At 31.6% G+C, this 19,399-nt stretch overlaps 2 protein-coding genes across 2 annotated transcripts in view; one reads left to right on the forward strand and one right to left on the reverse strand.

The window, feature by feature from the left end:
• The window catches only part of LOC142354058 (uncharacterized), a 469,891-nt gene that overhangs the window by 84,901 nt on the left and 365,591 nt on the right, over positions 1-19,399 (forward strand). The window lies entirely within an intron of this gene.
• LOC142354738 (putative oxidoreductase SERP2049) overlaps positions 1-19,399 on the reverse strand; it is a 36,566-nt gene that overhangs the window by 16,570 nt on the left and 597 nt on the right. The gene's annotated exons all lie outside the window — the stretch shown is intronic.

Consider the following 19,399-nt stretch of genomic DNA (forward strand, 5'->3'; position numbering starts at 1 on the left):
ATATCCAGAGGCAACATTTCTGAATCGTCTATTGGTGAATAAAATTTATTTCGACTCCCCTGCTTATTCTCGTGCACCTTTTTCTGGCAAATGCAACAGCTTTGTTCGTTATAAAAGGAAAAATGTCGAGTATTTTGGACAAATTCTTTATTTTATAATACTTCCAAATGCGGCTTCTGATAGAACGATTTTTGCCAGTGTTGCTGAATTTGATGTTGTGCAAGAAGTGGGCCCTGTGACAGGTTTCTTTTATTTAATCAGAAAAACTGAGCGTGAAGATCTGATTAATGTAGACTCTTTATCCAAAGTGTTCTGTGTTTCAATAGCTGGAGAGTGTTTTGCGATGAAACTTTGCAATGCATTTGATCATTCTTAGTCTGTTTTCGGAATGTTAATTAAATTGTAAATGTTAGATTCTGTCCTCAAAAGTTTTTCAAAGTTCTTGAGTTATAATTAACGAGTTACAAAAGTAAAAAAAAGTTGCCCAAAATTTTAATTGGCTTGTTTTTTGTTGCTTGAAGCTATTACACAGGTAATGGTTCCGTATGTTTAGATTCATAACGCAAGTTGTGGGTCGTCACATTCAATTTGAATTTCTTTGAAATATATATTTTCATTCTTGTATAAATTTCAAATCATATGCTTAAAATCAAATTACTTTCCTCCTGTTGCCTGAAGCTATTACACAAGTAATGGTTTCTAGTGTTTAGGCTCATAACGCAAGTTATGGGTCGTCACATTCCGGTTTGAATCTCTTTGGGATATATGTTAAATCTTGAAGTATAAATTTTAAACTACTTGCATTAAATCTAATAACTTTCTTCTAGTTGCCTGAAGCTATTACACAAGTAATGGTTTCGAATGTTTAGACTCATAACGCATGTTGTGGGTCGTCACATTCAATTTGAATTTCTTTGAGATATGTATTTTCATTCTTGTGGTATAAATTTCAAAACATATGCTTAAAATCAAACTAATTTCCTCCTGTTCCCTGAAGCTATTGCACAAGTAATGGTTTCTAGTGCTTAGGCTCATAACGCTAGTTATGGGTTGTCACATTCCGGTTTGAATTCCTTTGAGATATATACTTTCATTCTTGGGGTATAGATTTCAAAACATATGCTTGAAACCAAATTACTTTCCTCCTGTTGCCTGAAGCTATTACACAAGTAACGGTTTCTAGTGTTTAGGCTCATAACGCAAGTTATGGGTCGTCACATTCCGGTTTGAATCTCTTTGGGATATATGTTAGATCTTGAAGTATAAATTTTAAACTATTTGCCCGAAATCTAATAACTTTCTTCTAGTTGCCTGAAGCTATTACACAAGTAATGGTTTCTAGTGTTTAGGCTCATAACGCAAGTTATGGGTCGTCACATTCCGGTTTGAATCTCTTTGGGATATATGTTAAATCTTGAAGTATAAATTTTAAACTACTTGCATTAAATCTAATAACTTTCTTCTAGTTGCCTGAAGCTATTACACAAGTAATGGTTTCGAATGTTTAGACTCATAACGCAAGTTGTGGGTCGTCACATTCAATTTGAATTTCTTTGAGATATGTATTTTCATTCTTGTGGTATAAATTTCAAAACATATGCTTAAAATCAAACTAATTTCCTCCTGTTCCCTGAAGCTATTGCACAAGTAATGGTTTCTAGTGCTTAGGCTCATAACGCAAGTTATGGGTTGTCACATTCCGGTTTGAATTCCTTTGAGATATATACTTTCACTCTTGGGGTATAGATTTCAAAACATATGCTTGAAATCAAATTAATTTCCTCCTGTTGCCTGAAGCTATTACACAAGTAATGGTTTCTAGTGTTTAGGCTCATAACGCAAGTTATGGGTTGTCACATGCCGGTTTGAATTCCTTTGAGATATATATTTTTATTCTGGTATAAATTTCAAAACATATGCTTGAAATCAAATTACTTTCCTCCTGTTGCCTGAAGCTATTACACAAGTAATGGTTTCTAGTGTTTAGGCTCATAACGCAAGTTATGGGTCGTCACATTCCGGTTTGAATCTCTTTGGGATATATGTTAGATCTTGAAGTATAAATTTTAAACTATTTGCCCGAAATCTAATAACTTTCTTCTAGTTGCCTGAAGCTATTACACAAGTAATGGTTTCGAATGTTTAGACTCATAACGCAAGTTGTGGGTCGTCACATTCAATTTGAATTTCTTTGAAATATATATTTTCATTCTTGTATAAATTTCAAATCATATGCTTAAAATCAAATTACTTTCCTCCTGTTGCCTGAAGCTATTACACAAGTAATGGTTTCTAGTGTTTAGGCTCATAACGTAAGTTTTGGGTTGTCACATTCCGGTTTGAATCTCTTTGGGATATATGTTAAATCTTGAAGTATAAATTTTAAACTACTTGCATTAAATCTAATAACTTTCTTCTAGTTGCCTGAAGCTATTACACAAGTAATGGTTTCAAATGTTTAGACTCATAACGCAAGTTGTGGGTCGTCACATTCAATTTGAATTTCTTTGAAATATATATTTTCATTCTTGTATAAATTTCAAATCATATGCTTAAAATCAAATTACTTTCCTCCTGTTGCCTGAAGCTGTTACACAAGTAATGGTTTCTAGTGTTTAGGCTCATAACACAAGTTATGGGTTGTCACATGCCGGTTTGAATTCCTTTGAGATATATATTTTTATTCTTGTGGTATAAATTTCAAAACATATGCTTGAAATCAAATTACTTTCCTCCTGTTGCCTGAAGCTATTACACAAGTAATGGATTCTAGTGTTTAGGTTCATAACGCAAGTTATGGGTCGTCACATTCCGGTTTGAATCTCTTTGGGATATATGTTAAATCTTGAAGTATAAATTGTAAACTACTTGCATTAAATCTAATAACTTTCTTCTAGTTGCCTGAAGCTATTACACAAGTAATGGTTTCGAATGTTTAGACTAATAACGCAAGTTGTGGGTCGTCACATTCAATTTGAATTTCTTTGAAATATATATATTCATTCTTGTATAAATTTCAAAACATATGCTCGAAATCAAATTACTTTCCTCCTGTTGCCTGAAGCTGTTACACAAGTAATGGTTTCTAGTGTTTAGGCTCATAACACAAGTTATTGGTTGTCACATGCCGGTTTGAATCCCTTTGAGATATATACTTTCATTCTTGTGGTATAGATTTCAAAACATATGCTTGAAATCAAAATACTTTCCTCCTGTTGCCTGAAGCTTTTACACAAGTAATGGTTTTTAGTGTTTAGGCTCATAATGCAAGTTATGGGTCGTCACATTCAATTTGAATTTCTTTGAGATATGTATTTTTATTCTTGTTGTATAAATTTCAAAACACATGCTTAAAATCAAACTAATTTCCTCCTGTTGCCTGAAGCTATTGCACAAGTAATGGTTTCTAGTGTTTAGGCTCATAACGCAAGTTGTGGGTTGTCACATTCAATTTGATTTTCTTTGAGATATGTATTTTCATTCTTGTGGTATAAATTTCAAAACATATGCTTAAAATCAAACTAATTTCCTCCTGTTGCCTGAAGCTATTGCACAAGTAATGGTTTCTAGTGTTTAGGCTCATAACGCAAGTTATGGGTCGTCACATTCAATTTGAATTTCTTTGAAATATATATTTTCATTCTTGTATAAATTTCAAATCATATGCTTAAAATCAAATTACTTTCCTCCTGTTGCCTGAAGCTATTACACAAGTAATGGTTTCGAATGTTTAGACTCATAACGCAAGTTGTGGGTCGTCACATTCAATTTGAATTTCTTTGAAATATATATTTTCATTCTTGTATAAATTTCAAATCATATGCTTAAAATCAAATTACTTTCCTCCTGTTGCCTGAAGCTATTACACAAGTAATGGTTTCTAGTGTTTAGGCTCATAACGCAAGTTATGGGTCGTCACATTCCGGTTTGAATCTCTTTGGGATATATGTTAAATCTTGAAGTATAAATTTTAAACTACTTGCATTAAATCTAATAACTTTCTTCTAGTTGCCTGAAGCTATTACACAAGTAATGGTTTCAAATGTTTAGACTCATAACGCAAGTTGTGGGTCGTCACATTCAATTTGAATTTCTTTGAAATATATATTTTCATTCTTGTATAAATTTCAAATCATATGCTTAAAATCAAACTAATTTCCTCCTGTTGCCTGAAGCTATTGCACAAGTAATGGTTTCTAGTGTTCAGGCTCATAACGCAAGTTGTGGGTCGTCACATTCAATTTGATTTTCTTTGAGATATGTATTTTCATTCTTGTGGTATAAATTTCAAAACATATGCTTAAAATCAAACTAATTTCCTCCTGTTGCCTGAAGCTATTGCACAAGTAATGGTTTCTAGTGTTTAGGCTCATAACGCAAGTTATGGGTCGTCACATTCAATTTGAATTTCTTTGAAATATATATTTTCATTCTTGTATAAATTTCAAATCATATGCTTAAAATCAAATTACTTTCCTCCTGTTGCCTGAAGCTATTACACAAGTAATGGTTTCGAATGTTTAGACTCATAACGCAAGTTGTGGGTCGTCACATTCAATTTGAATTTCTTTGAAATATATATTTTCATTCTTTTATAAATTTCAAATCATATGCTTAAAATCAAATTACTTTCCTCCTGTTGCCTGAAGCTATTACACAAGTAATGGTTTCTAGTGTTTAGGCTCATAACGCAAGTTATGGGTCGTCACATTCCGGTTTGAATCTCTTTGGGATATATGTTAAATCTTGAAGTATAAATTTTAAACTACTTGCATTAAATCTAATAACTTTCTTCTAGTTGCCTGAAGCTATTACACAAGTAATGGTTTCAAATGTTTAGACTCATAACGCAAGTTGTGGGTCGTCACATTCAATTTGAAATTCTTTGAAATATATATTTTCATTCTTGCATAAATTTCAAATCATATGCTTAAAATCAAATTACTTTCCTCCTGTTGCCTGAAGCTGTTACACAAGTAATGGTTTCTAGTGTTTAGGCTCATAACACAAGTTATGGGTTGTCACATGCCGGTTTGAATTCCTTTGAGATATATATTTTTATTCTTGTGGTATAAATTTCAAAACATATGTTTGAAATCAAATTACTTTCCTCCTGTTGCCTGAAGCTATTACACAAGTAATGGTTTCTAGTGTTTAGGTTCATAACGCAAGTTATGGGTCGTCACATTCCGGTTTGAATCTCTTTGGGATATAAGTTAAATCTTGAAGTATAAATTTTAAACTACTTGCATTAAATCTAATAACTTTCTTCTAGTTGCCTGAAGCTATTACACAAGTAATGGTTTCGAATGTTTAGACTCATAACGCAAGTTGTGGGTCGTCACATTCAATTTGAATTTCTTTGAAATATATATTTTCATTCTTGTATAAATTTCAAAACATATGCTCGAAATCAAATTACTTTCCTCCTGTTGCCTGAAGCTGTTACACAAGTAATGGTTTCTAGTGTTTAGGCTCATAACACAAGTTATGGGTTGTCACATGCCGGTTTGAATTCCTTTGAGATATATACTTTTATTCTTGTGGTATAGATTTCAAAACATATGCTTGAAATCAAATTACTTTCCTCCTGTTGCCTGAAGCTTTTACACAAGTAATGGTTTCTAGTGTTTAGGCTCATAACGCAAGTTATGGGTCGTCACATTCAATTTGAATTTCTTTGAGATATGTATTTTCATTCTTGTTGTATAAATTTCAAAACACATGCTTAAAATCAAACTAATTTCCTCCTGTTGCCTGAAGCTATTGCACAGGTAATGGTTTCTAGTGTTTAGGCTCATAACGCAAGTTGTGGGTCGTCACATTCAATTTGAATTTCTTTGAGATATGTATTTTCATTCTTGTGGTATAAATTGCAAAACATATGCTTAAAATCAAACTAATTTCCTGCTGTTGCCTGAAGCTATTGCACAAGTAATGGTTTCTAGTGTTTAGGCTCATAACGCAAGTTATGGGTCGTCATATTCAATTTGAATTTCTTTGAGATATATATTTTCATTCTTGTGGTATAAATTTCAAAACATATGCTTAAAATCAAACTAATTTCCTCCTGTTGCCTGAAGCTTTTACACAAGTAATGGTTTTGTAGTGTTTAGGCTCATAACGCAAGTTATGGGTCGTCATATTCCGGTTTGAATCCCTTTGGGATATGTGTTAAATCTTGAAGTATAAATTTTAAACTACTTGCCTTAAATCTAATAACTTTCTTCTAGTTGCCTGAAGCTATTACACAAGTAATGGTTTCGAATGTTTAGACTCATAACGCAACCTGTGGGTCGTCACATTCAATTTGAATTTCTTTGAGATATGTATTTTCATTCTTGTGGTATAAATTTCAAAGAATATGCTTAAAATCAAACTAATTTCCTCCTGTTGCCTGAAGCTATTGCACAAGTAATGGTTTCTAGTGTTCAGGCTCATAACGCAAGTTATGGGTTGTCACATTCCGGTTTGAATTCCTTTGAGATATATACTTTCATTCTTGTGGTATAGATTTGAAAACATATGCTTGAAATCAAATTACTTTCCTCCTGTTGCCTGAAGCTTTTACACAAGTAATGGTTTCTAGTGTTTAGGCTCATAACGCAAGTTATGGGTCGTCATATTCCGGTTTGAATCCCTTTGGGATATGTGTTAAAACTTGAAGTATATATTTGAAACTACTTGCCTTAAATCTAATAACTTTCTTCTAGTTGCCTGAAGCTATTACACAAGTAATGGTTTCGAATGTTTAGACTCATAACGCAAGTTGTGGGTCGTCACATTCAATTTGAATTTCTTTGAGATATATGTTAATTCTTGAGGTATAAATTTCAAAACATATGCTTAAAATCAAATTACTTTCCTCCTGTTGCCTGAAGCTATTACACAAGTAATGGTTTTTAGTGTTTAGGCTCATAACGCAAGTTATGGTTCGTCATTTTCCGGTTTGAATCCCTTTCGGATATGTGTTAAATCTTGAAGTATAAATTTTAAACTATTTGCCCAAAATCTAATAACTTTCTTCTAGTTGCCTGAAGCTAATACACAAGTAATGGTTTCTAGTGTTTAGGTTCATAACGCAAGTTATGGGTCGTCACATTCCGGTTTGAATCTATTTGGGATATATGTTAAATCTTGAAGTATAAATTTTAAACTACTTGCATTAAATCTAATAACTTTCTTCTAGTTGCCTGAAGCTATTACACAAGTAATGGTTTCGAATGTTTAGACTCATAACGCAAGTTGTGGGTCGTCACATTCAATTTGAATTTCTTTGAAATATATATTCATTCTTGTATAAATTTCAAAACATATGCTCGAAATCAAATTACTTTTCCTCCTGTTGCCTGAAGCTGTTACACAAGTAATGGTTTCTAGTGTTTAGGCTCATAACACAAGTTATGGGTTGTCACATGCCGGTTTGGATTCCTTTGAGATATATTTTTTTATTCTTGTGTTATAAATTTCAAAACATATGCTTGAAATCAAATTACATTCCTCCTGTTGCCTGAAGCTATTACACAAGTAATGGTTTCTAGTGTTTAGGCTCATAACGCAAGTTATGGGTCGTCACATTCCGTTTTGAATCTCTTTGGGATATATGTTAAATCTTGAAGTATAAGTTTTAAACTTTTTGCACATAATCTAATAACTTTATTCTAGTTGCCTGAAGCTATTACTCAAGTAATGGTTTCGAATATTTAGACTCATAACGCAAGTTGTGGGTCGTCACATTCAATTTGAATTTCTTTGAAATATATATTCATTCTTGTATAAATTTCAAAACATATGCTCGAAATCAAATTACTTTCCTCCTGTTGCCTGAAGCTGTTACACAAGTAATGGTTTCTAGTGTTTAGGCTCATAACACAAGTTATGGGTTGTCACATGCCGGTTTGGATTCCTTTGAGATATATTTTTTTATTCTTGTGGTATAAATTTCAAAACATATGCTTGAAATCAAATTACTTTCCTCCTGTTGCCTGAAGCTATTACACAAGTAATGGTTTCTAGTGTTTAGGCTCATAACGCAAGTTATGGGTCGTCACATTCCGGTTTGAATCTCTTTGGGATATATGTTAAATCTTGAAGCATAAGTTTTAAACTTTTTGCACAAAATCTAATAACTTTATTCTAGTTGCCTGAAGCTATTACTCAAGTAATGGTTTCGAATGTTTAGACTCATAACGCAAGTTGTGGGTCGTCACATTCAATTTGAATTTCTTCGAGATATGTATTTTCATTCTTGAGGTATAAATTTCAAAACATATGCTTTAAATCAAACTAATTTCCTCCTGTTGCCTGAAGCTATTGCACAAGTAATGGTTTCTAGTGTTTAGGCTCATAACGCAAGGTATGGGTTGTCACATTCCGGTTTGAATTCCTTTGAGATATATACTTTCATTTTTGTGGTATAGATTTCAAAACATATGCTTGAAATCAAATTACTTTCCTCCTGTTGCCTGAAGCTTTTACACAAGTAATGGTTTCTAGTGTTTAGGCTCATAACGCAAGTTATGGGTCGTCATATTCCGGTTTGAATCCCTTTGGGATATGTGTTAAATCTTGAAGTATAAATTTTAAACTACTTGCCTTAAATCTAATAACTTTCTTCTAGTTGCCTGAAGCTATTACACAAGTAATGGTTTCGAATGTTTAGACTCATAACGCAAGTTGTGGGTCGTCACAATCAATTTGAATTTCTTTGAGATATATGTTAATTCTTGAGGTATAAATTTCAAAACATATGCTTAAAATCAAATTACTTTCCTCCTGTTGCCTGAAGCTATTACACAAGTAATGGTTTTTAGTGTTTAGGCTCATATCGCAAGTTATGGTTCGTCATTTTCCGGTTTGAATCCCTTTGGGATATGTGTTAAATCTTGAAGTATAAATTTTAAACTACTTGCCTTAAATCTAATAACTTTCTTCTAGTTGCCTGAAGCTATTACACAAGTAATGGTTTCGAATGTTTAGACTCATAACGCAAGTTGTGGGTCGTCACATTCAATTTGAATTTCTTTGAGATATGTGTTTTCATTCTTGTGGTATACATTTCAAAACATATGCTTAAAATCAAATTACTTTCCTCCTGTTGCCTGAAGCTATTACACAAGTAATGGTTTCTAGTGTTTAGGCTCATAACGCAAGTTATGGGTCGTCACATTCCGGTTTCAATCTCTTTGGGATATAAGTTAAATCTTGAAGTATAAATTTTAAACTATTTGCCAAAAATCTAATAACTTTCTTTCTTGTTGCCTGAAGCTATTACACAAGTAATGGTTTCGAATGTTTAGACTCATAACGAAAGTTGTGGGTCGTCACATTCAATTTGAATTTCTTTGAGATATAGGTTAATTCTTGAGGTATAAATTTCAAAACATATGCTTAAAATCAAATTACTTTCCTCCTGTTGCCTAAAGCTATTACACAAGTAATTGTCTCTAGTATTTAGACTCATAACGCAAGTTATGGGTCGTCACATTCCGGTTTGAATCTCTTTGGGATATATGTTAAATCTTGAAGCATAAATTTTAAACTACTTGCATTAAAGCTAATAACTTTCTTCTAGTTGCCTGAAGCTATTACACAAGTAATGGTTTCGAATGTTTAGACTCATAACGCAAGTTGTGGGTCGTCACATTCAATTTGAATTTCTTTGAAATATATATTTTCATTCTTGTATAAATTTCAAATCATATGCTTAAAATCAAATTACTTTCCTCCTGTTGCCTGAAGCTATTACACAAGTAATGGTTTCTAGTGTTTAGGCTCATAACGCAAGTTATGGGTCGTCAGATTCCGGTTTGAATCTCCTTGGGATATATTTTAAATCTTGAAGTATTAATTTTAAACTATTTGCCAAAAATCCAATAACTTCCTTTCTTGTTGGCTGAAGCTATTACACAAGTAATGGTTTCTAGTGTTTAGGCTCATAACGCAAGTTATGGGTCGTCATATTCCGGTTTGAATCCCTTTGGGATATGTGTTAAATCTTGAAGTATAAATTTTAAACTACTTGCCTTAAATCTAATAACTTTCTTCTAGTTGCCTGAAGCTATTACACAAGTAATGGTTTCGAATGTTTAGACTCATAACGCAAGTTGTGGGTCGTCACATTCAATTTGAATTTCTTTGAGATATATGTTAATTCTTGAGGTATAAATTTCAAAACATATGCTTAAAATCAAATTACTTTCCTCCTGTTGCCTGAAGCTATTACACAAGTAATGTTTTTAGTGTTTAGGCTCATATCGCAAGTTATGGTTCGTCATTTTCCGGTTTGAATCCCTTTGGGATATGTGTTAAATCTTGAAGTATAAATTTTAAACTACTTGCCTTAAATCTAATAACTTTCTTCTAGTTGCCTGAAGCTATTACACAAGTAATGGTTTCGAATGTTTAGACTCATAACGCAAGTTGTGGGTCGTCACATTCAATTTGAATTTCTTTGAGATATGTGTTTTCATTCTTGTGGTATACATTTCAAAACATATGCTTAAAACCAAATTACTTTCCTCCTGTTGCCTGAAGCTATTACACAAGTAATGGTTTCTAGTGTTTAGGCTCATAACGCAAGTTATGGGTCGTCACATTCCGGTTTGAATCTCTTTGGGATATATGTTAAATCTTGAAGTATAAATTTTAAACTATTTGCCAAAAATCTAATAACTTTCTTTCTTGTTGCCTGAAGCTATTACACAAGTAATGGTTTCGAATGTTTAGACTCATAACGAAAGTTGTGGGTCGTCACATTCAATTTGAATTTCTTTGAGATATAGGTTAATACTTGAGGTATAAATTTCAAAACATATGCTTAAAATCAAATTACTTTCCTCCTGTTGCCTAAAGCTATTACACAAGTAATTGTCTCTAGTATTTAGACTCATAACGCAAGTCATGGGTCGTCACATTCCGGTTTGAATCTCTTTGGGATATATGTTAAATCTTGAAGCATAAATTTTAAACTACTTGCATTAAAGCTAATAACTTTCTTCTAGTTGCCTGAAGCTATTACACAAGTAATGGTTTCGAATGTTTAGACTCATAACGCAAGTTGTGGGTCGTCACATTCAATTTGAATTTCTTTGAAATATATATTTTCATTCTTGTATAAATTTCAAATCATATGCTTAAAATCAAATTACTTTCCTCCTGTTGCCTGAAGCTATTACACAAGTAATGGTTTCTAGTGTTTAGGCTCATAACGCAAGTTATGGGTCGTCAGATTCCGGTTTGAATCTCCTTGGGATATATTTTAAATCTTGAAGTATAAATTTTAAACTATTTGCCAAAAATCCAATAACTTCCTTTCTTGTTGGCTGAAGCTATTACACAAGTAATGGTTTCGAATGTTTAGATTCATAACGCAAGTTATGGTTCGTCACATTCAATTTGAGTTTCTTAGAGATAAATGTTAATTCTTGAGGTATAATTTTCAAAACATGCCTAAAATCAAATTACTTCTAGTTGCCTGAAGCTATTACACAAGTAATGGTTTCGAAAGTTTAGACTCATAACGCAAGTTGTGGGTCGTCACATTCAATTTGAGTTTCTTTGAATTAAATGCTAATTATTGAGGTATAATTTTCAAAACATGCCTAAAATGAAATTAATTTCCTCCTGCTGCCTGAAGCTATTACACAAGTAATGGTTTCTAGTGTTTAGGCTCATAACGCAAGTTATGGGTCGTCACATTCAATTTGAGTTTCTTTGAATTAAATGCTAAGTATTGAGGTATAATTTTCAAAACATGCCTAAAATCAAATTAATTTCCTCCTGTTGCCTGAAGCTATTACACAAGTAATGGTTTCTAGTGTTTAGGCTCATAACGCAAGTTATGGGTCGTCACATTCAATTTGAGTTTCTTCGAATTAAATGCTAATTATTCAGGTATAATTTTCAAAACATGCCTAAAATCAAATTAATTTCCTCGTATTGCCTGAAGCTATTACACAAGTAATGGTTTCTAGTGTTTAGGCTCATAACGCAAGTTATGGGTCGTCACATTCAATTTGAGTTTCTTTGAATTAAATGCTAAAATCAAATTAATTTCCTCCTGTTGCCTGAAGCTATTACACAAGTAATGGTTTCTAGTGTTTAGGCTCATAACGCAAGTTATGGGTCGTCACATTCAATTTGAGTTTCTTTGAATTAAATGCTAAGTATTGAGGTATAATTTTCAAAACATGCCTAAAATCAAATTAATTTCCTCCTGTTGCCTGAAGCTATTACACAAGTAATGGTTTCTAGTGTTTAGGCTCATAACGCAAGTTATGGGTCGTCACATTCAATTTGAGTTTCTTCGAATTAAATGCTAATTATTTAGGTATAATTTTCAAAACATGCCTAAAATCAAATTAATTTCCTCGTGTTGCCTGAAGCTATTACACAAGTAATGGTTTCTAGTGTTTAGGCTCATAACGCAAGTTATGGGTCGTCACATTCAATTTGAGTTTCTTTGAATTAAATGCTAAAATCAAATTAATTTCCTCCTGTTGCCTGAAGCTATTACACAAGTAATGGTTTCTAGTGTTTAGGCTCATAACGCAAGTTATGGGTCGTCACATTCAATTTGAGTTTCTTCGAATTAAATGCTAATTATTTAGGTATAATTTTCAAAACATGCCTAAAATCAAATTAATTTCCTCCTGTTGCCTGAAGCTATTACACAAGTAATGGTTTCTAGTGTTTAGGCTCATAACGCAAGTTATGGGTCGTCACATTCAATTTGAGTTTCTTTGAATTAAATGCTAAGTATTGAGGTATAATTTTCAAAACATGCCTAAAATCAAACTAATTTCCTCCTGTTGCCTGAAGCTATTACACAAGTAATGGTTTCGAATGTTTAGACTCATAACGCAAGTTGTGGGTCCTCACATTCAATTTGATTTTCTTTGAGATATATTTTAATTCTTGAGGTTTAAATTTATACGATATCTTATTATATGATTTTCTTTGAGGTTAATGTTCAGTATTGTTTCTCTTTCCTTAGACAAGAATCGTATTCGTCGGAGATTCTAATCTCCGTGATGCTGAGGGGCTGCTTGCTCTAAACGAGCGAGTTCGCCGTTATCGGTAAGTATTGTGTTATGTTGTTGGCTTTATCATGTAAATTTACTGACTTTTCTCTTGCTTTTTGCAGCCCGTCTTATAATTGCCAGGGCGGCCGGAGATCCATTCATCTCAGAGCATTGACCAGTGATCTTCTGAAATACACTCACGTTTTCATCATTTGCGGTGACAACGATTTAAACTCATCGAAAGTTGACGAAATCTGTAGAAACTTTGAATATGTCATTAAAGCGCTGCATCCGCGCATTGTTAGATTTAGTGGCTTTTTGCCCAGAGCGGATTTTGATCCGGATCTGAGGACTAAAAGTAATCTTTATTTAGCTGAAAAGCTTAAAGATAGATACAAAAGCCCGAGACTTATAAAGAAAAGCGACTTTGACGCGAAGGGTAGAGACAAGTTTCACCTTCGGCACACAAAAAATGGACTCAATCACATGATGCAGCACTGTTTAAGCTTTCTAGTTGACTCTTTTGGTGAATTACTATAAAAACTGAGCTTTAAATATGAGCTTCTGAAAAACTGAGCTATCTGAACTCTTCCTTTGTAGTTGTTCTAAAAGATTTCTTTGTAATTGCAATCTTCTGCCTTGTGTTTTTCTTTCTTTAGGGGAAGAAGATGCAGCAACATTTGATCCGCTGGAACAGATGAAACAAAGGGTGATTATTATTATTATTATTATTATTATTATTATTATTATTATTATTATTATTATTATTATTATTATTATTATTATTATTATTATTATTATTATTATTATTATTATTATTATTATTATTATTATTTTTGTTATTATTATTATTATTATTATTTTATTGTTTCTTATTAATATTATTATTACTATTATCATTTTTATTAATATTTTTTTCTTTATTCTTATCATTATTATTATTATTATTATTATTTTTATTATTTTTATTTTTATTATTATTATTATTTTCTTTATTCTTATCATTATTATTATTATTTTTATTATTATTATTACTATTATTATTATTATTATTATTATTATTATTATTATTATTATTATTAATTTTATTATTCTTATTCTTCTTATTATTCCCATTATTATTTCACTTTTATTATAATTTTTTTGTTGTTCGTCCTATTCTTTCTCTTTTTCTTGTTCTTGTTCTTCTATTCTTAATTTTTTATTCTTCTTGTTTTTGTTCCTATTTTTATTCTTCTCAGCATTATTATTATTATTATTATCATTATTATTATTATTATTATTATTATTATTATTATTATTATGTTTTACTATTATCATTATTATTACTATTATTATTTTCTTTATTCTTATCATTGTTATTATTTTTATTATTTTTTTATTATTGTTTTTAATTTTATTATTCTTATTCTTATTATTCTCATTATTAGATCACTTATATTATAATTTTTTTGTTGTTTGTCTTATTCTTTCTCTTATTCTTGGTCTTATTCTTCGTCTTATTCTTAATTTTTTATTCTTCGTGTTTTTGTTCCAATTTTTATTCTTCTCAGCATTCGTATTCTTTTTCTTATTACTATCATTTGCAAAAGATATTGCGATCAAGATTTTTGTGAAAGAAGATATTGCAATCGGTATTTTTGCGAAAGATTTTGCGATCGAAATATTCCAAAAGATATTGCGATGAAAAGTTTTGCGAAAGATAGTGCGCTCAAAAGTATTGCGGAAGAAATTGCGATCAAAATATTGCAACCGAGTTTTGCGAAAGAAGTTATTGAGACCGAATTTTTTTGTTGAAGAAGATATTGCGGTCGAAATTTTCGATAAGCAGTATCTTGTTTTGCAATATCTTTGCCAATATTTTGATTCCATTGCCTTCTTTCGTAAATTCGTTAGCAATAACATTTTTCGCAAAATGTTTTATTGCAGCATCGTGTGCAAAATCTTTGCTCTATTTTGATCAGAATATCTTCATTTGCAAAAACTTCCGTCGCAATATCTTTCGCAAATTTTGTTTGATTTGTTTTTATTAATATATTAATATTTTTACGATTTTTATTTTTGGAAATTACTATTACTATTATTGTTGCTGTTGTTCTTCTTATCATTGTTCTTATTTTTATTGTTTTTATTATTATTCTTATTTTTTCTGTTACTCTTATTCTTGTTCTCCTTGTTCTTGTTCTTATTCTTCTTCTAATTCTTGTTTTCTGTGTTATTCTGCTTCTTGTTTTTGTTCTTATTCCTATTCGTTTTCTTACTCTTACCATTATTATTTGCAAAAGATATTACGGTCAGAATTTTTGTGAAAGACGATTTTGTGATCGAAATTATTGCAAAAAAATTTTGCGAAAGAAGATATTGCGATTGAAATTTTTGCGAAAGAACATATTGCGATCAAATTGTTTGCGAAAGAAGATATAGCGATTAAAATATTGCGAACAATTTTTGCGAGAGAAGATATAGCGATTGAAGTATTGCAAACGACTTATGTGAAAGCAGATATTGCGGTCAAAACTTTTCCGAAAGAACATATTGTGGAAGAAGATATTGCGATAAAATTGTTTGCGAAAGAAGATATAGCGATTAAATTAATACGATGTTCGTATGTTTCTTTAGTGTGTTCTCGTTTTCTTCGGTTTTTTTTTCGTTCTGACCCCAAAAACCTTAAACCATAGTCAATTAGGTCTTAAAAGACAAGCATTTTTGTGTTTGGGGTCAAAAACGAAAAAAAAATTAACTCTGATGACTTTATTTTTAAACGCGATGTTCATATGTTTCTTTACTGTGTTCTCGTTTTCTTCTGTTTTTCTTCGTTCTGACCCCAGAAACAGTAAATCATAGTCAATTTGGTCTTGAAAAACTAGGATTTTCATTTTTGGGTTCAAAAACGAAATAAAATCAACTCTATTGTCTTTATTTTTAAATACGATGTTCATATGTTTCTATAGTGTGTTCTTGTTTTCTTTGATGTTTTTATGTTCTGAACCCAAAATCTTAAATCATATTCAATTTGGTCTTAAAAGACTAGCTTTTTTGTGTTTGGGGTCAGAAACGAAAAAAAAATCACCGCTTTTGACTTTATTTTTAAATACGATGTTCGTATGTTTCTTTAGTGTGTTCTCGTTTTCTTCGGTTTTTTTTTCGTTCTGACCCCAAAAACCTTAAACCATAGTCAATTAGGTCTTAAAAGACAAGCATTTTTGTGTTTGGGTCAAAAACGAAAAAAAAATTAACTCTGATGACTTTATTTTAAACGCGATGTTCATATGTTTCTTTACTGTGTTCTCGTTTTCTTCTGTTTTTCTTCGTTCTGACCCCAAAAACAATAAATCATAGTCAATTTGGTCTCGAAAAACTAGGATTTTCATTTTTGGGTTCAAAAACGAAATAAAATCAACTCTATTGTCTTTAATTTTAAATACGATGTTCATATGTTTCTATAGTGTGTTCTTGTTTTCTTTGATGTTTTTATGTTCTGAACCCAAAATCTTAAATCATATTCAATTTGGTCTTAAAAGACTAGCTTTTTTGTGTTTGGGGTCAGAAACGAAAAAAAATCACCGCTTTTGACTTTATTTTGAAATAAGATGTTCGTATGTTTCCTTAGTGTGTTCTCGTTTTCTTCGGTTTTTTTTTCGTTCTGACCCCAAAAACCTTAAACAATAGTCAATTAGGTCTTAAAAGACAAGCATTTTTGTGTTTGGGGTCAAAAACGAAAAAAAATTAACTCTGATGACTTTATTTTTAAACGCGATGTTCATATGTTTCTTTACTGTGTTCTCGTTTTCTTCTGTTTTTCTTCGTTCTGACCCCAGAAACAATAAATCATAGTCAATTTGGTCTTGAAAAACTAGGATTTTCATTTTTGGGTTCAAAAACGAAATAAAATCAACTCTATTGTCTTTATTTTTAAATACGATGTTCATATGTTTCTATAGTGTGTTCTTGTTTTCTTTGATGTTTTTATGTTCTGAACCCAAAATCTTAAATCATAATCAATCTGGTCTTAAAAGACTAGCTTTTTTGTGTTTGGGGTCAAAAACGAAAAAAAAATCACCGCTTTTGACTTTATTTTTAAATACGATGTTCGTATGTTTCTTTAGTGTGTTCTCGTTTTGTTTGGTTTTTTTTTCGTTCTGACCCCAAACAGTTTAAATCATAACCAATTTTGTCTTAAAAGAAAAGCATTTTTGTGTTTGGGGTCAAAAACGAAAAAAAAATCAGTTCTGATGCCTTTATATTTTGAATACGATGCCTCTATTCTTCTTTTTCGTGTTCTTCTTTAGCTGTTTTTTTTTCGTTTTGACCCAAAAACCGTCTAATAATACTTTACTTGCCTTTAAAAAACGACTAATTTTTCTCTGGGTCAAAAACGAAAAAAAAAATCAGCTCTGATGCCTTTATATTTTGAATACGATGCCTCTATTTTTCTTTTTCGAGTTCTTCTTTAGCTGTTTTTTTTTCCGTTTTGACCCAAAAACCGTCTAATAATACTTTACTTGCCTTTAAAAAATGATTAATTTTTCTCTGGGTCAAAAACGAAAAAAAAACCAGTTCTGATGCCTTTATATTTTGAATACGATGCCTCTATTTTTCTTTTTCGTGTTCTTCTTTAGCTGTTTTTTTTTCGTTTTGACCCAAAAACCGTCTAATAATACTTTACTTGCCTTTAAAAAACGATTAATTTTTCTCTGGGTCAAAAACGAAAAAAAAAATCAGCTCTGATGCCTTTATATTTTGAATACGATGCCTCTATTTTTCTTTTTCGTGTTCTTCTTTAGCTGTTTTTTTTGTTTTGACCCAAAAACCGTCTAATAATACTTTACTTGCCTTTAAAAAATGATTAATTTTTCTCTGGGTCAAAAACGAAAAAAAAATCAGCTCTGATGCCTTTATATTTTGAATACGATGCCTCTATTTTTCTTTTTCGTGTTCTTCTTTAGCTGCTTTTTTTTCGTTTTGACCCAAAAACCGTCTAATAATACTTTACTTGCCTTTAAAAAACGACTAATTTTTCTCTGGGTCAAAAACGAAAAAAAAATCAGCTCTGATGCCTTTATATTTTGAATACGATGCCTCTATTTTTCTTTTTCCTGTTCTTCTTTAGCCGTTTTTTTTGTTTTGACCCAAAAACCGTCTAATAATACTTTACTTGCCTTTAAAAAATGATTAATTTTTCTCTGGGTCAAAAACGAAAAAAAAATCAGCTCTGATGCCTTTATATTTTGAATACGATGCCTCTATTTTTTTATGTCTTTAATTTAAAAAAATTATGTCTTTAAATTTTGTCGGTGTTTTTATACTTTTTGGTCGCTTGCGGCCAATTCAGTGTTGTAGTACTCTTTTTTAACTGAGTATAGGAAAACAGCTTTTGTTGCTTTTTTGAGGTCCTGTTGATTTTTTTTGCAAGGTCTGCCGGCCATTTTTGACGTTTTTTCGATCAGTTTTGACCTTTTTTTCGGCTATTTTTGACCTTTTTTTCGGCCATTTTTGACGTTTTTTCGATCAGTTTTGACCTTTTTTTCGGCTATTTTTGACATTTTTTTCGGCCATTTTGGACGTTTTTTCGATCAGTTTTGACCTTTTTTTCGCCTATTTTTGACCTTTTTTTCGGCCATTTTTGACGTTTTTTCGATCAGTTTTGACCTTTTTTTCGGCTATTTTTGACCTTTTTTTCGGCCATTTTTGACGTTTTTTCGATCAGTTTTGACCTTTTTTTCGGCTATTTTTGACCTTTTTTTCGGCCATTTTCGACGTTTTTTCGATCAGTTTTGACCTTTTTTTTTCGGCTATTTTTGACCTTTTTTTCGGCCATTTTTGACGTTTTTTCGATCAGTTTTGACCTTTTTTTCGGCTATTTTTGACCTTTTTTTCGGCCATTTGAGACTGGATTAAGACTTGGCAAGTCTTGGCCAAGACTTGGATTAAGACTTGCCAAGTCTTGGCCAAGACTTGGGTTAAGACTTGGCAAGTCTTGGCCAAGACTTGGATTAAGACTTGGCAAGTCTTGGCCAAGACTTGGATTAAGACTTGGCAAGTCTTGGCCAAGACTTGGATTAAGACTTGCCAAGTCTTGGCCAAGACTTGGATTAAGACTTGCCAAGTCTTGGCCAAGTCTGACAAGTCTTAAATGTGTTATGATCATAGCTCTGAATCAGTACTGATACCTAGACTTGCAATTAGACTTGCCCAGTACTGATATTGACTTGGCGTTAAGTACGGGACTGTAACAAAGACAAATGGTGAATATTCTTTGTCGGTATAACTTTCAATAAAACGTTCAATAAATGAAAATCAAAATTGAACGAGTCAATTTTGTATTTATAATTTTAGCTGGCTGTTTTTCATTTCAGCTGGAGGTTGGAAAACAA

The sequence above is a fragment of the Convolutriloba macropyga genome, chromosome 15 (genome assembly GCF_964194025.1).
Source record: "Convolutriloba macropyga chromosome 15, txConMacr16.3, whole genome shotgun sequence".
Lineage (NCBI taxonomy): Eukaryota > Metazoa > Xenacoelomorpha > Acoela > Convolutidae > Convolutriloba > Convolutriloba macropyga.